Source organism: Mirounga angustirostris, unplaced genomic scaffold, assembly GCF_029215605.1.
Source record: "Mirounga angustirostris isolate CCGP_5_RB_7025 unplaced genomic scaffold, mMirAng1.0.hap1 SCAF_14, whole genome shotgun sequence".
Taxonomy (NCBI): domain Eukaryota; kingdom Metazoa; phylum Chordata; class Mammalia; order Carnivora; family Phocidae; genus Mirounga; species Mirounga angustirostris.
In genome coordinates this window covers 19,959,468-19,982,577 of record NW_026991722.1, presented here as the reverse complement: position 1 = coordinate 19,982,577, position 23,110 = coordinate 19,959,468, and the positions used below count along the sequence as shown (strand labels likewise).

General features: G+C 38.9%; 1 protein-coding gene across 2 annotated transcripts in view; it reads left to right on the top strand.

Annotated features, from left to right (window-relative positions):
• RAB27B (RAB27B, member RAS oncogene family) overlaps positions 1-23,110 on the top strand; it is a 116,775-nt gene that overhangs the window by 61,314 nt on the left and 32,351 nt on the right. The window contains exon 1 of one of the 2 annotated variants that reach the window (XM_045886678.3): positions 53-855. The exons of the other annotated variant lie outside the window; for it this stretch is intronic. The gene's annotated coding sequence lies outside the window, so the exon portion shown is untranslated. Of the gene's footprint in view, positions 1-52; positions 856-23,110 lie in introns of those variants that run through there. 2 annotated transcript variants of the gene reach the window in all.

The following is a 23,110-nucleotide window of genomic DNA, read 5'->3' as shown; positions in this document are numbered from 1 at the left end:
TGCCAGATTCAGTCTAAACTGTGACCTCAAGAGAGCCAGCCAGGATCTTTCTTGTGGACAGAAGGAGCCAACGTGTCTAGAGCAACGTGCCACATAGTAGGTACTTCATAATTATTTATTCAGTGAATGTGGACGCTCTTGATTTCCTTTGATCTCATAGACATGACCTCTCTTTACTATCCTACCGGTCTCGAGTGACGGTAGGAGGCAAACAATTAGGATGGTGTATACTGATTAATGTATTCACATTAACAGGTCCCAACTTTTAAAGCACTAATTTCGTTAGGTCCCCTCTTATTTCCCGGGGCACTTCTCTGTTCTGCACTGGCAGTTCCTTGCTCTCCCCGTTGTTAATGAGACATCCCCTGGGAGGAGAGAATGCCTTGGAAGAAGTTCGCACAGTGCCCTGGGCTCTTTGAATAAGCGATATCAAAGAAGACATGGGAAAATAGAGGAATAAAAATGAGCTCGCTGCTCGGGCTTGCAGTGTGGAGAATACAGCCAGGAGCCCAGCGCCCTTGAGTCACCAGCAAGATTTGCCCGAGGTGGGCTCGGCACGTCGCCTTAGGACGGGGAGACACGCCTTCTCGCACAAACCTTCCAGATCGCGGCGGCTCGGCCAACTCAGGGGTGGTGCTACACGTCCTGCCATTGGCAGTTCCGACGGGCAGGGGCTGGGGGCCGATCCCGGGCCGCAGGTTGGAAAATAAGGAGCTGTCCCCCCGAGTGTCGCCTGTAGAGCAGGTCGCGTGTGGTCGCTGGCGTGGGAGCCCCGGAGTTCAAGGGCTCGGGAGAGAGGAAGGAGACCTCTGAAACCTGACACCCAGCTTCTCGCAGAGGAAACTTCGCAGGCTGGTGAGTTGGGGAAGCCGGGCTGTTACTGCTGGAAGGCGTTCCCACCCACTCCGGGGGTTCTCAGCGGCCCGCCTGCCAGAAGGAAGTGAGACGTGGATGGGGAGCGCGGGCCGGGAGAAGGGCGAGCAGGTGCGGGGCGCGAGCGCGCGGATCCGCGGCCGCCCCGGGAGCCCCGGGGAACCCGAGCCGGCCGTGTCTGGTCGGCTATTTCCGCAGCAAACAGCTGGTTAGGATTAAACAACCACCACCCCCTCCCGCCCCCAAACCGGTCACAGCAATGCCAGTTTCCTTCCATCTGGATGCCCAGACAGCCAAAATGATTAATAATAATAATAATAATAATAATAATAATGTGTTTAGAGAAGGGGAAGTATTTTAGGGAGCCTAGCCAGCTAAGTGATAGACATTTCTTTGCACTTCCTCAGGTGTGGTAGCAGCAGAGAAATCAAAAGTAATTTCTGTCTTCCAGGGTTTTTTTTCGCTCAGTTGTTTCCACATTCTGATCCACGCATGGCAGCTATTAGGGTGTATGCATGTGTGCTTGTTCAAGTGGCCACAGTGCCTTAGCTTCCAAGAGTTTCCCACCCGATGCAACATAATTTAATTATTTGAAAAATGCTGAGGCAGGTGACTAGCGAAAGCTGGAGGCTGTATTACTAGGGAAAAGCCATGTTTGGTGAAAGTCACCACCCCTGTAACATGTTTACTGGCTTTTTATTTCAAGATTTAAAATTAAGGGTATAAGGTTCCAGCTGATTAATTGATACATTATTAAATTAAGCCCAACTTAATAAATGTGGTTCCAGGGTTACTAGCAACTATGTTATCATTTAACATAACAGGAGCTATGAATTTTAATTTGGTTCTATTTTTTAAAATGTGTACTATTCTTTTTTTTTTTTTTAAGATTTTTATTTATTTATTTGACAGAGAGAGAGAGAGCGAGACAGAGCAGCAGAGGGAGAGGGAGAAGCAGACTCTCCACTGAGCAGGGAGCCCGATGGGGGGCTCGATCCCAGGACTCCGGGATCATGACCTGAGCCAAAGGCAGCCGCTTAACAACTGAGCCACCCAGGCGCCCCCAAAATGTGTACTATTCTTAATATTTAGTTACAGTCACGCATATTCAGTGATATTATAAATGAATATATAATATTTATATGCATGATTGTATAGTTCTAAATTTGAGAAGTTAATAGAAAAGATGGACTTTGGCCTTTAGCCTTAGGCATTTAAGTTTGTTGAATTTTCAAGTTACTATAAAGTCCACATTGTAGTATTGAGAGCCATACTTGCCTTGTGGCATTCCCCCTAGAGAGTTATTTTTCAGGGGCGCCTGGGTGGCTCAGTTGGTTAAGCGACTGCCTTCGGCTCAGGTCATGATCCTGGAGTCCCAGAATCGAGTCCCGCATCGGGCTCCCTGCTCAGCAGGGGGTCTGCTTCTCCCTTTGACCCTCCTCCCTTTCATGCTCTCTGTCTCTCATTCTCTCTCTCTCAAATAAATAAATAAAATCTTTAAAAAAAAAAGTTATTTTTCATAGTTTCCTAGCATGATCCTCTACCCATATGGGATCAGCCCTTCTTGAAGGCAAGAGGGAATTTTTATGGATGACCAAAAAAGGGTCATCTTGACAGATAGTTTCCTATTAATGAGGCTTTTCTGCTTAAGGATTATGGGCCTCTCATAAAATGTTACAATCGTTGCTTTCGAAAGGAAAACAAAACATTTCAGATGAAACTGGATGAGCCTGTTCTCATAGTTGCCAAGAAAGAATAAAGGGAATCTGTCAAATGTAAGCAGATGACAACTCTCACAGGCCATTTCTGGAATAGGGATATTTGACCTGATAGCGAAGGTAGCCCCAATACATGGGTCTTCCCAGCTCCTTGGCACACCAGCTTATTCTAACATTACTTACTGGTTTCTGAGTTGCTTTTCATTTAGTTAACTGTTTTATTTATTTATTTATTTTTTCTGGAAAAGTGGAAGTCAGCCAAAACCCCAGGTGGTTCAGAACAGAAATCTGCTCTTTTCCCACCCTCACTCTGAGAAGTTTCAGGTTAGGTTTTTGGTCTTTTAGATCAGTAGAGCATGAAACATAGACCAACTATTCACATAAAGCTCAGCTCACAATTAATCTAGTTTCTCAAGCTGATTCATCAAGGTAGCTTAACCAATAGTTGAGCTCTTAAGCAAGTAATTGTAATGTCGAGATGCAGGAAAACAATTACAGTAAAAATAGATAGGACAAACCAGGTGTTTCCCATGAAGAGTATGTCACTTTCTAGAGTTGCTGTCTAAAGGAGAATGATTTTTTTACTCATTATTAGGTGTACCTAGAGCTAAAGTTTATGATATAGTAGTAGGATGTAGCAACATCACTAAGCATAATAAAAGCCTATTGTAAACCCCATACATGGAGTTGAGAGTATTACTTAATTAGTTTCACATAGTCATTATTCATGTTCTAAAAATATTAACCTTCTCTCATAGGTCCTCCTTGAATGAAGAAAACTTGTCTAGATTACCGATAATGAGACTAAAACTCTGTTTAACACATAATCAAAAATATCTTTAATAAGTTGTCTTTTTAAGTAAACAACTGCTCCTTGTATTAAGAAAAATAATTTAAGTTTCTTGTTTATTTATACAACAAATATTTATTAGTACCAAGCACTATTCTGGGCTCTGTGGACAGAACTGGGCAAAACAGACAACAGACTAACATCCCTGGCCCCATAGAGCTTGCCTTTTACTGGGGAGATAGAGAATAAACAAGACACATGCAAGCTGAATCTATACTATATATAAGTATATATGTAAGTATATACTATACTTATACAAGAATGCAGAATGTGTCAGTGGCATGGCCCCACGGGTGTTGAAATTTTAGATCAGGTGCCCAGGGAAAGACTTACTGTGAAGATGATCTTTGAATATTGGTCTGAAGGAAGTCAGAGAGTGAGCCACGTGGTTGTGAGGGGGAAGAGTTTTCCAGACAGAAAGGGTAACAAGCAGGGGTTTGCCTGGCATCTTCCAGGAAGCAAAGCAGCCTGCAACACCTGGAGGGGGGACTGGGGTAACAAGAAATGGGAGGGGCGATAATGGGGCCACATCACAGAGGGCTTTGAAAGTCCCGAAAAACATGTTGACTTTTGATTTTTATTCTGAATGAAGTGAGAAGACACTATGATTTAGATGTTGTCTATTGAAAATTCATTCAAGAGACTAGGCATACTCTGAGCCTTGGTATTCTTCTAAGCTAGTGGATAATAGAGGTTAATATCATGGAAATTACATTCTAGCTTAGAAAGATAGACACCTAAGTCAATATACAAATTAGTAATTATACAAGTTTCAGTGCTATTTAGAAAAATGTAATATGAAATAATGAGAGTGACCTGGGAGGGGAAGGAGCATGCTGTTTGATTCAAAGGAATAGCCTCGGAGAAGGCCCTCTTTCTAAAAGATCACCCTGGCTTTCTTGAAGAGAATGTAGCACAGGGTGAGCGGGGAAGAGAGACCAGGTAGGGGCTATGCCAGCAGATGGCAGTGGCATAAATCGAGGTTGGAACAGTGGTCCTAGAGAGAGAGAAAGAGACTCAGGACCTGTTCGAAGACAGAGCTGACAGGACTTGCTGACAAATCAGATAAGGGGTGTGCTGAAGAAAAGCAAGAATCAAAATGATCACCAGGTTTTGTATGGACATACAACACAGATGGTGAGGCTATTTCCTAAGGTGGATAAAGCTAAGAGAAAAAACAAAGTTGGAAGGGAAATGCAGAATTCATTTTCAGTCTTTTGAGGTATGTTTAGGTATCCACTGGAGATTTTTGGATATAGAAATTGGAGCACTTGGAAGAAGTCATAGCTGCACATAGAAATTTGGGAATAAAGAGTCTATGGATGCTATTTAGACCCCTGGTCTTGAGGCTATCACTGAAGGACCATGCTCTGGCTTATTCTAACATCGAGGGATCTTGCAGAGGAGCCAGTAAAAAACTCCCCTTTCCCCCCAGAAAGAGTGTCATCATGGAACCCAAGCCAGGAAGTGTTTCCAAAAAAAGGGAATGGTCACTTGGGTCAGATGTTGCAAAGATGCAGAGTGAAATGAGGACCAGGAAGTGATAATTGCCTGTGGCATCTTGGAATCACGGGCAACTTTGACAGAAGACAGAGTTCTTAAAATAAGGAATTCAGATAAACTAATTTTAACAAATGCTGGAAAGAACATTTTGCAAAATCCCCAAAGAGAGACCACTAGAGAAATTCATGAGGCTACATAGAGGCTCTAGTAAAATCCATTTTAAAAAAACTGGCTTGTAGAACAGATGAACAAAGGGACACATAATTAGAAATACTTACAAAGGTGTTGTGAGCTGTCAAGATAGTATGAAGAAGAGTAAAACCCAGAGTGGGCTGAAGCCTGGAAAGAATGCTGAGGAGAGCCATTCTTCTAGCATTGTTTAAAGCAAAGCAGTGAATAAGGAAGTTGATGGATGTGAGTGAAAGTAGAATTTCTCAGTTTCTATTGTGCTTCCCTGTTCTTTCTACAAAAAAGAAAATAGTGTTCCAAAATGGGAAGGAATTGATAACACTAAAAGAAAATTAAAGTCAAAGGAAGTTGAGAAGTTATTGTGACCGCAAGTAACTTCTTTAAATGGGAAAGAATAATGCTGGGATTGGTCAAGAAGACCTGTCTGAGGAAACTTATGTTTCAGTTGAGACTGAAAGATGTCTGGGTGCCAGGTGGGTGGGGAGTTAGGACAGAACAATCCAGACAGAGCCAAGGCCCCTGCCGAGATCTCCACCTGGGACAGAGCTTGGTGCATTCAGTGAGCTGACAGGGGGTTTAAGTGGAAGGTAGGGGGTGGAGAGAGGGGCATCAGGTGAGGCTGGAAAGACCACTCAGGAAGTCATTGCAGGAACTGGGTAAAACCAAAGAAGACCAAGGAATGCACCACTCCAAGAATTCTTTGTTGTGGAGATGGCCTGTGCTGGGAGGTGGCACCAAAGGACCTGTGACATTCTAGAGAAATGTGAGGGCGAGATGAAAAGTGTAGAGTAAGGACCTGTGTGTGCTGTCGTCTGATGGAGAAAGCTGCATCGAGCCCCGGACTTGGTGTCCTCTGCAGACCTGGAGAAGGCCTGGTGTGCATCTGTTTCCGGTACAAACTGGGAGGAAGTCTTTGAATTCTGTGCTGTGGTTTTCTCTGTAAAACGACTGTGTGATAATAACTGCGTTATTGCGAAGATGGATTTCCCTTGAATCACAAATGTTCTTCTTTCTCATTCCCAGCAGTGTTTCTAATCAAGTGTGGTCTGCATGGTTCTGACTCCTTATAGTTTGTCACTCTCTCAAAGTACACTTTGACGTTCAAAATAAACCCATGCGTGAGGCCCAGGAAAGCAGAAGTTAGCTTCCTATCAGTTCCTGGAAAGTGTTGAATTAGGGTGATTTTTGTGAATAAAGTCTTGAAGTCTGGTGCAATCGGTCTAAAGCAGTAATGTGGATTCTTAAAATCAATATAGTAAATATCCACATGCAAGGAGAGTCTTGGCAGCTTGAGAACAGAGAATTATTTCAAGAGAAAAGAATTCAAATTGGTAAATGGTGACTCTAAAAGAAAGAATCCGTGTTTGCATCATGATATTTTGTAAACAGTAGAAGCAGTTTTATTTGTCTTATTTTTCAGGAACTATGTTTTTTAAAAGTGTGTAGAAATTGGAATGGGATTAAAGAAATAGTTCAAAACTGCTTTTGAATTAGTCTTTTTTACAGTAAACATGTTATTGTGCATGATAACTTGATCCAGAAGATGAAAATAAGAAGTCAAAGAATTATTGACACCCTTTGGAGAGCACAGATTCTACCTGGAAAGCATAAACTTTAGAGAAAATGGCACTAGTTTTGTCAAAGTTGACAATGGTATTTATTGCAATAAAACATCTGCTCATTATATTAAAACTGATAATAGCAATTTAACCTCTGGCATAATTTTTGTATATCTGAATTTTTTATTGAAAAAAGTCACGAAGTGCTTCTGATATGTCAGCAGCATATTTGGTATTTTGGTTGTAAAAGGCTGAATAAGACAATTCCTGCTCTTGGAGAACTGAGAATCTGGTATGTTAGAGAGATCCGTGAAGAGATAATTTTAGTGTCACCAGCTAAGGTTTAACTTAGTGCTTTCAATGCAGTATTGTGATAATAAACAGGAAGATAAATTTAAGGGGGTTAAGACTATAGAGAGATAAATTAGGAGTGGGAAGTAACATCTGAAGTTAGCTCAGTGACTGTAAGCTTGGAGAAGAGAAGTCAGATTAGAGAAATAATGAACAAGAATGGCACTGACCATCTACTGGGAGAAAGAAGAAATTTTTATAAAGTCTCAACTGCTGGTCTTAGGGAGGCAGTAGATGAACGAAAAGTGGTCCCCCAAATTGAAATTAGGTATAAAAAAGGTGAAGCTAGTTGGGGGAGAAAGATACATTGCACATGAATACCTGTGCTCATTCAATTGGATATGTGCAGGGAAATGGCTTCTGGAATCTGAACGTCCCAGAAGAGGTCAGGCTGGTGACAGCAACTGAGATATGCTGACTAAATCCATAAGACCAAGTGCCATCTCTCAGGGAGAAATAGTAGTCATACCATCAGACTTGTGATTTTCTTCTTTTTCTGTAAGCACTGATCTGCTTTAGCTAATGAAGACATTTAAGTTCTGAGAAGAGGGGAAGTGTAAGGTTATATCTAATTATATATATTTATTGTCATTCTTATTATCATTATTGTTAAATTGGAAGAGTATATTAAAGATGCCTTTAGCTCTTAGTTTATGAATATGACATCATTTATCCCTTTCTGTGGGGTGGTCACTTCGAGTAACACCTCCTTTCTCTAGAATTCTGGTCTGTACTCTCTCTCAGCACCCACTTGTGAAAAATGGCAAGTATCTCAGTTAGGAATGTGTTCTAGTGCCATGGAATGGAAAAACCTAACAGATTCCCAGAGGGATTGAATCTGTTGATTTGGTCTTATTAATATCATGCTGTAATAACTGACACCCAGCCAGTATCATTTGAAAAACCAATTATTTTCTTCATTTTATTCAGGAGCTTTGTTCTAGCTCTGCTATGACTGACTTTATGTCACTTTTAATCCCAAGATCTACTTACCAAAATGTAATAAGTATCTTGACATTCTAGGAGTTAAAGAATAATTCTCTAATAATGATTACTTTTGCAATTTCCAACAATATGTAAAATATTGTCAAATATGTCAAGTGACTGACAAGTTTAGGGAGACATTCTCTCTCTCTCCTACCCCCTCTTTCCCATCCCATTTCTATCCCCATGATAATATGCTTTCTAGTTCACTGTTTGAAAAACTCCTGGGAATAGTTTATTACATTTAAAAACATTCTTTATACAACCATATGACTGCCTCTCACCCTCCATTTCAAGTATTTCTGATTATTAAGTAACTAGTATTAGAATATTCTGCATGCCCACTTGTCCAATTGAGGTGTTCTCTCTTTCCCTTCTGGATTCCAGGTGTGTGAAGCATTCTTTGTTATGGATACATCATTTACAACATCTCGTTCTGCACAAGTGTGTTTTTCATAAAATCTGTAACTTATGATGAACCTTTGTAGATCACTATCAGTTATAACTCTTTGATATCGTTGTCAAGGATGCAAATTTGCATTGATAACAAGTCCTTGATTAAAGACTGACAACCACCACCATCATTTTCAGCTTTGAAATATACCACTGAAAGAATGCATTCACTTAATGCACCAGTTTTCAAATCTCGATCACTGTGTAAGAACATCAAAAGTTTGGTCATTTTCATTTTAATGGGCACAGTTTTACAAATTCTACTTTTTCTTACTACCACTTTCTGTTTGGGATAATTTTTTTTACATGTATCTTGTTGAGGTTTCAGACATTTATGCAGTTTATTTGTCAAGATATGAAAAAGATGAAAGAAGATGAAAGTAAACAAACATATCTCACGTGTCTTCTAGCCATGATCTTTATGAGTCTAGTTTCTTTTAACACAATTGCCAAAATCAGCCCAAGGAATGATTTAAAGGCAAAATTGAACTGAATGATGTGGGTGACAGTAAGGTCTTCTCCAAACCACAGGGTCTTGAGGAAAGGGCATATAAGGACAGGAGTAAAAATTTTCATCTATTTAAGGTTTTTCTCTTGGCCTGATATGCTCTCTAGTACTCCCAGATACTGAGAACATATACCAAATCCAGCACTAATTAAGAAAAGCCTAGGGGCGCCTGGGTGGCTCAGTCATTAAGCGTCTGCCTTCGGCTCAGGTCAGGATCCCAGAGTCCTGGGATCGAGCCCCGCATCGGGCTCCCTGCTCAGGGGAGAGCCTGCCTCTCCCTCTCTCACTCCCCCTGCTTGTGTTCCCTCTCTCGCTGTGTCTCTCTCTGTCAAATAAATAAATAAGATCTTAAAAAAAAAAAAAGGAAAAGTCTAAGGAGTAGACTGGATCGTGAATATCTTTTTTTTAATTTTTAATTTTATTTTTATTTAAGTATATTTAATATACAGTGTTATATTAGTTTCAGGTGTACAATATAATGATTCAACAATTCTACACATTTCTCAGTGCTCATCAAGATAAGTGTACTCTTAATCCCCTTTATTTCACCCATTCCCCCACTGACCTCCCCTCTGGCAACCATCAGTTTGGTCTCTGAATTTCAGACTCTGGTTTGTTGTTGTTGTTGTCTGTCTCTTTTTTTTCTTTGTTCATTAGTGGGTTTTTTTTTTCCCCTTAAATTCCACACATGAATTAAGTCATATGGTATTTATCTTTTTCTGACTGACTGATTTCAGTTAGCACTATAACCTCGAGGTCCATCCATGTTGTCTCAAATGGCAAGATTTCATTCTTTTTAATGGCTGAATAATATTCTGTTGTGTATATATACTGCATCTTCTTTATCCATTCATCTATGATGAACACTAGGTTGCTTCCATATTTTTTTTTAAGCAGCAAATATCACTTTATTCCCATTACTTTGAAATTACCCTACTTAACTGGATCTGAAATGAATTGAGACTAGAACTAAAGAGGAGAATAAATATTTTTATGATAATCATTCCAGTGTTGAGTTTCCAGAAGTACATTTACACTCTAGCAATGGTGTCTATAAGTAAATCCGTCACATTCTTAAGAGTAGTTGCTTTTGTCCTGAAGCTTTATGAAGAAAGAAATAAAAGATTCTTTTTTGCAGACATTTTAGAAAAATGATATATCCTTAGCTTCTCCTACATAATTGGAAGTAAGTTAGCTTCTTATAAGGCCAAGCATTCCCTATGCCCCTAAACTCCTGCCTGGACAAAAAATTTTATTACATAGTCCATATTGTCACGGAGGTAAAATTGTCTCCTTGAGTCTTTTTTTCTTTGACATTCATTGAAAGTGGAGCAAAGAACTTCCTTTTTAGTACTTGGCAAGGGAAAATTGTTCTTTTTCAGAACTTTATCTCAGAGCCCATTTTTCTTTCTTTTGATATTTTGTTGCTTCTAAGATGGCAAATTAGTGGCTTGTTGACCAGTTTTTCTGATGAGTTAAATTCTGCTAAAGTAGCTATGACTGAAAACAGCTAATGAATTACTCTTCCCAGTGAGCATATTTACTTTATGTAGCAAAAATCCAAAGGCATGCATAACATTAGAAGTTGTAGGCGTACGAATAGAATTGTAGGGGAACAATTTGGGACAAGAAAGAACTTTATAAATAGAAGCTAATGTGGTCCATGTTGTTGGTAATACTATGGCCTGAAAATTCTGGAGCACCTACCATATAAAATCTTCCATTATTAAGGGCAAATCCTGGCTTAGATAAATGTTCAAGTCCCTAGTTGTGAAAATATAGTCACATCCCTTTGCAGAAAGGGTCATTAGTGTCCTTCTGTAGAATCTCTTAAGTCAATCCTCAGGAAGGCACTTGGCCTGTGATAGAGTTGGAGGCTTGCTCACCATTACTGTCCGTAACACTTGACTATATATTCTTGACAGTACGTTCTCTGTTTCCTGTTTCATGGATAAACATTACAAATATATGTAAGTAGACTCAGGTGGTAAGCTGGCAGATACTGTGGTTAGTCTGCAGACTGAAGTAATTGTAATTGATTAAGCAGCCGAAGCATTTTTTCCATCAGGAATGGTAGCATTTTTCTGAGCCAACCTCAGCCAACTGCTAGCCTAAGAGATAGGCTTATAAACGGCTGCATAATCTCTAAACAGGTCCAGGCCCAGAATTGCAAACTAAATGGCCAAACTTTTAGATACATGACACCAAAGATCTCTTGGTTGATTGCATCTGGGTAACTTCAGAGTAATCTTTAAAACCATTACTGCCCTCTGAGTTGTTACCTTCAGAAATAGACACCAGTATACTATTCAGTCCAATTTCTAACCTGTCGGTCTAGAAAAACCGACTTACTACATAAAATAAAATGGTTCAGAATTGAGGACTTAATTCACAGGAATCACAAAGATAACAGTTTGACTTTCCTTAGAGATAAAAATATACCTTATTGATTATAGTAAGTAAAACAGAGTCCCGCATTTGCCACATTAACATATTTGGAAATGTTGTCAAGCAACAAGGTAGGTCAAGTGTCTAATAGCCGAAGGCTGCTATGTAAGAAATAGCCCAAAGTAAACTAATTAGTTCATCATGGGAAAATTTGGACCTGGTTTTCTATCTGTACTTGGCTTATCTCCAAATAATAGTTTCAAGTCAGTGAAATTTAGAAAACTGACATGGAAATAGTTGACCCACTTATTTGTAAGAAGGGTTGTGTAAGCAGTCTTCTATTTATTCCACCATAAGAAAAACCTAGGTCAGATAACTATAGGAATTTTTAGAAGGGTTTTATGGGATTTTTAATTTTAATTTTAATTTTTTTTGCAGAACTACTAGAATACTTAATCAAATGCACTGAATTCATTTCCAGTCTCTTTTCAAAGACATGAGGTTTTGAACTATTTTTCAGAAAAAGATTTCTATAAAGCTTTATGTTTGAACAGAAATTTAGACAGATATTTTCAACTAATTTTTAAGTATAATGTGATTTATCCAGGCAATCTGAAGTCCATCAAAGCTTAGATGATAATATCAAGAAAGACAATAAATAAATAAATAAATAAATAAATAAATAAATAAATAAATAAATAAATAAATAAAATAACCATTAGGAGCATATAAAGAGGTTAGGTAGAAATCCTTTTGGGGCGCCTGCGTGGCTCAGTTGGTTAAGCCACTGCCTTCGGCTCAGGTCATGATCCCGGAGTCCCGGGATCGAGTCCTGCATCGGGCTCCCTGCTCAGCGGGGAGCCTGCTTCTCCCTCTGACCCTCCCCCCTCTCATGCTCTCTCTCTCTATCTCATTCTCTCTCTCAAGTGAATAAATAAAATCTTTAAAAAAAAGAAATTCTTTTTACTATGGCATGGGTCAAAGCAGAAATCAAAACATTGGTTACAATGTAGTTTAAGATATTTTTGGCTGTTGTTAGGTTTTATCTTTTACTTTTAAAAAAGCAAATGCCTTTTTAAAAAATATTCTTAGTCTGGGGGTGCTGCAACCATTTTACCTTAGATTTGCTAGTTTCGGACAAAAATATGTGTTGTAAATATCTTCAATTCATGCCTTTGTAGTTTTTTTGCATTTGTATTATTTTTTAATGAACAGAGACTCTAAAACTCTTTAAAATCTATCACTGCCCTTCAAATTTACATATACCATTTGTCACTGGATATTGTGTCAGAGAGTAGATAATCTGACTGGGGTTTGTGCTACAACTTTTTCCGATGATTGAGGTTCAGAAGGGCATTAAAATAAATTAGCACCTTGTGCCACGTTTAAATATTTCTGAAATATTTTATATTTTAATATTTAATTTTCCTATTTAGTATTTAATACATTTATTTAATACTTCTATTTAATATATTTAAATATTTTATATTTAATATGTATTAAAGTTTTGTGGTAATAGTATACCTATAATTTTAGATTTTTAATAAAATTTATTTTTTTGTTCTAGTAGTGCTAAGCTACCCTATATTAAGAAGGTGCTTCTGACAGGAGAACTTGCACTTGAAGTGGTTTTCAAAACAGCATCGGGGGTGTATTCAAACTCATCTCTCCTGTTTCCTCTCCTGGTTCCCCAGGGACTAGGGGTAATATTGAAAATGTTGAACAATTAGCATGGCCCCTGCTGACCAGTAAGAATAAAGGAACATTTAAGCCACACTGGTGTCTGCCTGCTTTATTATCAGCTGGGCCAGGGGACCAGTATTAAACCATTACACAATAAAGCAGAGCAAACTGGCTTGTTTGGAAATCAGACATATCCTAACCTTCAGCTCAGTCTACTTGATTCCAACATGTTAGAATGTCATATGGTAACAGGGGGATTATTTCTCTTCTTCTGAAATATAAATGGAATTGATGAAGACTTCCTTGAAAAATTTCTTCCAATTTTATAAACTTTGACCAAACTGGAGCTATACATTTTTCTTCCATTTTAGGTAATCAAGATTAAAATAATTTTTAAAGCCATGAATATTAGAGCAACCATCCCTCATGTGCTAGAATCTGTATGTCAATTGCTCCTTCAAATAGGTTTAGGATCACAGTCCAAATAAAGGACAGGGAGTGCAAGTACCACAGAACTAGAGGGAAAGCCATTCCATAACCATGAGATGGCTTCAGTGTCATAGTAATTGGGGTGGGGTCTGAAATAACAAGGGTGTGACTTTAAGAACCAGCCAAATTCATGCATAAAACACAGGTACAATTATGGTTTTTCTATATATCAGTATCTTCCATGAGAAATAACCTTGTGGAAAAAGACATTGAATTAACCATGAACCATGACAGCCGTGAGTTGAAATATCTACAGAGCTCGCTGGTGCTAATATTCCCAGGAATTTTTGCTGAGTGAAAGATCCAGGAGGGTTTATTAATGTTGGTGATAAGCCAAATAGAGAGGGAAAACAGACTGAATTTTCACTTCATGAGCTAATTAGTTTTTTTTTAAATTTTTTTATTCTTATGTTAATCCCCATACATTACATCATTAGTTTTAGATGTAGTGTTCCACGATTCATTGTTTGTGCATAATACCCAGTGCTCCATGCAGAACGTGCCCTCCTCAATACCCATCACCAGGCTAACCCATCCTCTCACCCCCCTCCCCTCTAGAACCCTCAGTTTGTTTTTCAGAGTCCATCGTCTCTCATGGTTCGTCTCCCCCTCCGATTTCCCCCCCTTCATTCTTCCCCTCCTGCTATCTTCTTCTTTTTTTTTCTTAATATATATTGCCTTATTTATTTCAGAGGTACAGATCTGAGATTCAACAGTCTTGCACAATTCACAGCGTTCACCATAGCACATACCCTCCCCAATGTCTATCACCCAGCCACCCCATCCCTCCCACTGCCCCCCCACTCCAGTAACCCTCAGTTTGTTTTTCAGAGTCCATCATCTCTCATGGTTTGTGTACCCCTCCGATTTCCCCCTCTTCATTCTTCCCCTCCGACTATCTTCTTCTTTTTTTTTTTCTTAACATATGTTGCATTATTTGTTTCAGAGGTACAGATCTGAGATTCAACAGTCTTGCACAATTCACAGTGCTCACCATAGCACATATGCTCCCCAGTGTCTATCACCCAGCCACCCCATCCCTCCCACCACCCCACCACTCCAGCAACCCTCAGTTTGTTTCCTGCGATTAAGAATTCCTCGTATCAGTGAGGTCATATGATACATGTCTTTCTCTGTTTGACTTATTTCATGAGCTAATTAGTTTTGATGTCAAACTACTGCTAACATAGTTGATCCCTGGAGGACCTACTGTGTGCAGCATCCTAACTGAAGAGACTGATCTGCTTTGTTACTAGTCCTACAAATGTCACATGTGTCTTTCTCAACCTGCCTTTGTACCAGTTTTTGCCTAGTGTGTGTTTTGTGTTGGTGTCACTGTGAAAATAGAGGTGTGGGGGTAATGGGAGTGGCTTTTCCAGGTTTAATAACATTTCTCATCATCAACTAGAAAGAAGAGTCTCCCTTGAGAACCAGTTGTTACAACTTTTACCAACAGTTTGGCCAAAATCAACACGTTATGTATCAGGCTTCTTTTCCGAGACGTATTAGCATGACAATACCTGGTCATATAGCCTGACACATTTTTTTTTAAAGATTTTATTTATTTATTTGAGAGAGAGAGAATGAGAGAGAGCACATGAGAAGGGGGAGGGTCAGGAGGGTCAGAGGGAGAAGCAGACTCCCTGCCGAGCAGGGAGCCCGACGTGGGACTCGATCCAGGGACTCCAGGATCATGACCTGAGCCGAAGGCAGTCGCTTAACCAACTGAACCACCCAGGCACCCTAGCCTGACATATTTTTTTAAGTTTAGGGTAGGAATCTACTGGGGAAGAAAAAAAGTCCCCCCGAATTCCCGTAGTGAAGCAATAATGAGTATAATAAAAGGGTCACTGCAAGAGGGAAAAAGTACAGTTGTGAAATCGGTTAATGCTGTCCATTTTAGGCTCACCTTACTTCTCCACCTGAGTCCCTTGTCGGACTCCCTGGCTACTCCCCTGGGACCTGCTCCTTTTGCCTTTGCTCTAAACTTTCTCTCATTTCCACCAGAGAATCAGAGCGTACCTGTCCCTGGCCCCTTGCCCTCAGGCCCCCCCTTTCCACCCCATAATCTGATATTCTAATTGTGGCTAATGGGCTAATTGGCCACAATATAATAGTGTTAGTTTTGGGAAGTCGTACAACCAATCCGCATAATTTGCCAGTTGTAGATTTATGCATTTGCCTACTAGCTAAACTTTATTTGTAACTCCAAGCTCAATACTCCTGGTATCTTTGTGGTCATTCACAAACATGCATAGACGTGGGGAAAATTTTGAGTCTCCTGATGGGCCTGTTCCCAGCTGAGGTCAAACAAGTTGACGCTGTCTTGTTTCAGTTTCTTACCTTTCAGTGTCTCATGCTGTAAACAAGTGTCCTTTTCATGGTTTATTTAATGCCACATGTTTCCCATTTTTGTGCTTTTTAGGTGGTAGTTTTTCTGTTTAAAATGCCCCCCAAGCATATTGCTGAACTGATTAGTGTTCTTAAGTGCAGGAAGGCTGTGACGTGCCTTATGAAAAAAATACATGTGTCAGATAAGCTTCATTGAGGCATGAGTTATGGTACCATTGGCCAGGAGTTCAATGTTTATGAATCAACGATAATATTAAATAAGGTGCCCTTAACAGAAATACACATAAAACGGGGTTTATATTGATCAGTTGGTGAGCAGAGGCTCACAGGAACTTTATCCTGTATTTCTCCTGGGAACAATGGCTCAGTATTCACTAATTCAGTATTTGCGGTGACTTTATAGAACAAAACTACCGTGATTAACAAGAATCAACTGTGTTTACTTCCTCCCACAGAAGCGTTTATGATAGTTTAGAGACGAAAATGCAATCAAGTAGCTAAAGGAACAAGAACAAACAAGCAAAAACAGAGTTATGTAGTCCAGAAGTAGACAAAGGTAAAGTAGTTTAACCAGGGAAACATTAAGGAATAAACTGAATTCTGATCTTCCAGACAACAGAAACAAACAAAAATAATGAGTACCATAGCTTTTCTTATCAGATTAAAGAAAGTATATCAATTTATTGGGAGAGACACTTTCTTTTTCTGTTGTTACTTTTTAATAGTAACTTTATGGCACAAAGCCCATTATGGATAATGTTTTTAATTGTAGTTTTATAAATAATGTAGAAATGGACTTTATATGATTGCTTTTATATTGACAATAAGAAAGCCTAAGACACCAATCCTATCTCATTGTTCTGTGAAGGATTTCCATGGGGATCTAAAGTTTTCTGTATGTTTCCGGGATGCTGGAGTGAAATGTGGTACTATTTAACACATGTTATGCTGACATTTACATTTTTAAAGAGCTTCAGATGGAATTATTATAATGGTGGAATTATCCAGTTTTCTGGTAAATGAGAGGGGGAATATATTTGAGCAGGCTACTCTTTTGGCTAAAATCACTGTCGAGAGAGGACATGTGAATTTGCCTGTGGATTGGAGAGTCAACATGGAACATCCCAGAAAAATGAGGAAAGCTATGGCCTCCAACCCACACCAGACTACTCCAGTTAAGAACACTATGTTAATTAGAAATATTGTGTTGATTGTGAGATGAGATATACCTGGAACTGACTCCACCAAGCCTGTCTCTTTTAAATATCTATGCTCATTTTTTTTTTATGAATTCATCTTACCACTGGTGCTAAGAATTTTCTGATACAATTTGGAGTCATGAAATATAGGCTCAAATAGTGAGTAAAGAAATGTTAAGATAAAAATAGTTATTCATAAATAAATGTACATATATTTTCCCAGACTCTAGATAAGAAGACATTTAAGTAAGAATAGGCTGTTGACCTACAGGGGATAAAAAAACAAGAGCTTCAGAAAACTGAAGGAAAACATTTTTTTTTTTAACCATCATAGTTTATAAATGATATAAGCAATTCAGTTTCCCTATTTTTAAAATCAAGAAGAGTAAACAAAAAAACTTGATTCAATTACATATGATAAATACAATTAAATGGAGATACAATTTGATTTATTGGAAGCAATATGAGTTTTATGCAGATTTACTATTGGCGGTACCTTACCAGAATGTAGTGCTTTCTGGAAAATATCTACTGAATCAAATATGTGTAAATATAAAAAATAAATACATGTCATGGTGTGGTATGGAGTGGTAAGGGGTGGGGAGGTGGAGAGCTGTCTGTTTCCAGGGAGCTAAAAGTAATATAAAATCCTCAGTTACTCTTGGCTATTTAGATAAAATCTTTGATAGCATTGATTTAGCATTTTATATACTTTAATATGGTACTTTCAAAGAAAATGCTCCCTTTTATAAGGAATAAAGAGGAAAATAAATAGAATATTTAGTTGATGGTACAAATAACTGCTCTACCAAGATGGCAGCCACCTTTGACAAATGGAGCCATTGCCTGGCCAACAGCATCTCTGGGCATGGTTTTAAATTCCTGAGTTGATTTTTCCTGAATTCAGGAAATTCATGGTAATACTGGCTGCTCAGAAGAGTTGATGTAGCGTAGAAAGCACACAGTTTGAACATGGGGACGTCAAGTCTTGCCTTAACCTCAGCCTGCTGTTCTCGTTGCCCTTGGGCTGCAGGGGACAATTACCTGCCTTCAGCCACTCCTATCCCAACCCCTGACAGAAATCCTGGCAGGAGAGAGTCTGTGGCTCTCTTCTCAATGGGATGATAGGTTTTGGTCAACTGTTTATAAAATTACTAATTTTAAAGACTCTTGAAATATTATTAGCCTTTGATCATCAATTCCAACAGATAAACCCCTTCCTCCCATTCCCCACATGTTGCCATCTAAAGAAAGCAGCTCACTGGGGATGTGTAAGATGTGTAGCCCAAAATAGATTTTGGAGAAATCTTTTAAAAACCATTCACAATAGAAAACTAAAGAGTCCTCTAACATATTCCTGTCTCTGATAAGCTATGAAAATAGTATTGGCTTGGTAAGTTAAGTGACATTCTGCTTCTCTGTAACAAATATTTACTCGTGCTTTTTAAACAATAAATTAGCTAAAGGTAGGCTCAAGTTAGAAATTTAACTGATTAAATCCTTTGCAGTTTAGCAAAGTATCCTCTCCACACATAAACTATCAGTCATGTTTTATATTAAGACCCCCAACTCTGAAGGACGATTAGCAAATTCCTAGATGATCTCATTTTATGCCCTGCCCCAAAACAGTGGAATTGAGCTCAGTCATATTTATCTTCCAAATTTAACACACCTTGTTTAAAAAGCAGACTCCCAGTTTTACTCTAAATATGATTACATTTGCATAAGTGTCATTTACAAACAACTGTCCTGGAACATAGGCATTGCATAAAGCGAGGTGTAGCTGTATATTTACTTAACAAGAAAATACTTAGGGGGGTGTCATGTTTCATAGCTCGGGGACTGATGCTGGCATAAAATGAAAGTGTGCATTCATGGTTCTTCCTTTTTGCATTGCTTTTCATGCTCAAATACAAATTTCCTGACTTTGGGGGTCAACATGCTAGAAGACAGTACAGTATTTGTCTTGTGTTTAAAAGCAACAAGCTGTGGATTCTGACTGACCTAGATTTAAACCCCAGGCCTGCCAATCATTAGTTTTGTGATTTGGGCAAATTAATTAACCTTTCCGAGTTTCAGCCTTTTCGTTTGCAGAACCCCGAAGGGTTATTGTGAGGATTAAATTAACTAAAGGATGTAAAGTGCTTAGCGTAATAGCAACTCAACAGGAGGCTGTTAATATTAATTCCAATTATAATCTGGCAGCTCAACAAGTGATTGTTAATATTAATTCGATTTATGTCTACACTGAAAAACAGGAGGGTGATAGAATGTTTTGACAGATTCCTCTCAGTTTTGTTTTCTAAGTGTATCATATGTATTAGTTATGTCTGCTCTATATTGATTCCTTCCTCCCATTATATATTCTTTATTTTTAATTTTTATAATACTTTCATGTGGTTCAAAATTTAAAAGGCCCAAGGAGTGCCTCCTATCTAGTTCCCCTCCCAGAAGCAAAGCTTCAAAATCCATTTCATCCATGTATGATTAAACAGTTGGATACACATACTCTTTTTTTCTCCCTTTTTTGCACAATAGTTATCATACTGGTTAGGATTGCCAGATGAAATACATGACATCCAGTTAAATGTGCAGTATTTGGGACATGATTACCCTAAAAAATTAATTGGTCTTTTTATTCAAACTTCCAGTTTAACTGAGTGTCCTGAATTTTATTTGCTAACTCTGGCATCTGTAAATTACTAGTCATGCTGTTTAGCATCTTATTTGTCTGCTTTTGATTTGTTATTTTTTTTCACATTAGAATCATCTGAGCTGGTTTCAGACTTCTCTATCCCCGAATCACACACTGCAGACCAGTTGCATCAGAATCATTCAGGGTTGAACTTGGGCAACAGTACCTTTTTATTTCTCCCAGTGATGGTCTTTGAGCAAGAGTCCTTTATTGCAGTCACAAAATGAGAAATGTTATTAATAAGTGTTTGCAATTGCAACACTAATTACAAAGAAATGAAAAGATTACAAAGAAATTGTTGCCGATGGTGCCTTGTACCGAGATCATTTTCACCTACTCAGGGTCTCCCCATTGGCTAAGTGGCAAACCAGGTGCTTTATGAATACTGTTATGACCCTGTCTACACAGGAGGGATTTCAGAGCCAGGTTAACTAATTGTTCATGCCACACAGCTAGTAATTTGAGGAAAAGGAATTAGAGCCATGTCTGGCCCCAAAGTCTTGTTGGGGTCACATCCCGATCTGACCTAATTCTGAGATTCCACTTTTATTAACGCTATTCCGAAACTCCAATTTTTAATTTGGAAAACAATTCAGAACAGCTGTTTCTCTTTCTCAGCGGACAACTATCTCAGTTAAAATGCCTTCTAGAGAGAACAAGCCGAGAGAAACCAAACAGGTAAAATTCCTTGGGGTTCAAGTTTCTTTCATCTCTGTCAATCTTTTGCAAGGTAGTTCTGGATTTTGTGTTTGTTGGTTCACCTGCCTTGAGTCACCTGAGCATGAAGGGCTTATGAAAAAAGAGTTGACGGACATAATGATGAGCTGTGACTTAGGGGGAAAGGAAGCCGTGTCTTTTGGTCAGGAACTTGATCGTTCTGCTCAGATTGTGTGCATATCATACCCATGTCTTGATGTGTAACTAAATGAAGGAACTGGATTAAAACGAGGGGTGGATATCTTATTCCTGCACATGTCAAATATGTTCTTTCTCATCCTTTGTGGACATGTTTTATGAGATGCATGATGTAGAGACAGACCGCAAAACCATTCTGGTTTTTGTAGCAGAGGACACAATGTGAGTATCTGTTTCAAGGTCATTTCTTGGTAATGATATCTTCTGGTGATTTTGAGGCACAGATTCAGGGAGGAGAGATGAAACTGAATCCTATTCCTGGCTTTGCTCCTTTCATCTGTCTCTATATTTACAGCGCTTCCGAAAGTCTCCTGCATATAGTTGATGTTCAGTAAATGTTTGTTGAGCTCTCTTGACATTCTCTTTTAAAACTGAGAATAGGCTGTGTTCTGGGTAGTTTGGCAATGCAGGGACATGAGTGGGGCTGAATCCAAGCACCGTTATCATGGACTCAGAAACTGCAGATTTGCACTGAGGTCTTAAGTTCTCTGAATTTTGATCATTTCACCTCACCTAGAAGCATCTTTAGAAGATCAACTGACCTTGAAATCTTAACATTCAGCAAAAAGTAGTTGAGAAAGAATTCCTTAAGGTCCAGTGAATTTTGGAGAGTGCGTGATGCCTGACAGTGCAGAGCAAGTTTGGATGCTAAAAAAAAAAGGAAGAAAAAGAAGAAGAAGAAGAAGAAATCCATGAAACCAGCATTTGAGTGATTCCAGTAGCTCAGAATTGGGTTTTGACCCAGCATCCAAAGAATAATACTGTGAGAGCAGCAAAGAAATTGTAAGTAAAGTTTTCTCTAAGGACTATGGAAGAAGGGGGAGAAAAATGGAAACCAGGTCAACTTCTTAATATCTTATTAATTCTCTTAGTGTTTTGTTAATTTTATGAATTCGTCTGAAGTTTCTTGATTTTGTCTTTTTTGGAAGTATGACGATCATGTGTGCCTTGCCACATAGTGGGCTCCTTACTATGCGTTACTGTTAGTGCTCCTTCTCCAGGTAGAAGGACTAACCTTTATAAGCTCAGAATGATGTATAGCTCTTGTTGGGAGTTTCTAAATTTCCCTTTGTCCAGCCCAGGCCTTTTATTATCCTGCTTCTAATGTTTTCACCTCCTTTCATCTTTGTTCTTCAGACGACTCATTTGAATTTTTTGGTAGCCTTTTGCCTTGTGGCTTCTTTCACATCTGGAATCCAGTAGTGCAAATATGTCTTTATAAATTATGGCTCAACAATTTGGAATTTCCCCTTTCCTCCTCACCATTTTATTGTGCCTTTTTTCAACACTAGCTGCAGACTTAATGTATTAGCAAAAGTACAGATTATTATAGATTCAATTAAATGCCGCTGGTAAAGGGCAAAGTGGTTTTCTTAAGTTAATTATTTACAATAGCTTTTAGAGTCTGAGAACCTCAACCAATTATAATACAGATATTTAGAATGGGTTTGACATTTTGGGGCCAGCTAGGAACAAAATTGTGAGGGAGGGGAGAGAGGGGCATGATTCTATACGCCCCCCCCATACCTTTTTTTTAGTGTCCCTCCATCAGCCCATTGACTTTATTTTACTAAATTTCTTCCCTATTTTCCCATTCAGGAATTTCACTGATACAAATATGCCTTAGTCTACCTTTGCCTCGGTTTCATTATTCATTCAACAAAATATGTTGTGTCCCTTTTTACCAGGTACTCTGCTAATGAAAATTTGCCTTGGAAGACATAGTTTAGGTGACTATGGGAGGTAGTAAATTTAATGAGTCAATCTAATCAAGACTAATGAGTGAACTAGTTAATATATCACCTCCTTGGTAACCTCTTGCTCTAATACAGTTAATACCCTTCCACTAGATCTTAGGAGTATCTGTTTCTTTCTTTTTTTTTTTTTTTGAATTTTTAAAAGTATTTATTTATTTATTTGACAGAGAGAGAGAGAGAGAGATAGCGTGAGAGGGAACACAAGCAGGGGGAGTGGGAGAGAGAGAAGCAGGCTTTCCGTGAAGCAGGGAGCCCAATGCGGGGCTCAATTCCAGGACTCTGGGTTCAGGACCCGAGCCGAAGGCAGATGCTTATCGACTGAGCCACCCGGGTGCCCCAGGGGTATCTGTTTCATAAGGATTTCATGAGGGCTTTAGGCACGGTGGCTGGGCAGATGCTGGTTCAGGGAGGCCTTTCAGTACACCTCAAAAACACTAGGCTGCAGAGGCCATGGTTAGAGAACAGCTACCAAAATGTATATATGGGAAAACACAGGAGGTTTTCTGGCAGTTTGCCTTTGTACCACACAAGGGAAGATCAGCCATAACCTTTATTTTAAAAAAGATGTAGAGGCTGAAATAAAGCAAGTGAATTAAGTAAAAAAGTTTGCAATCCTCTGTAAAATCTTCATAATATAGGTTCTG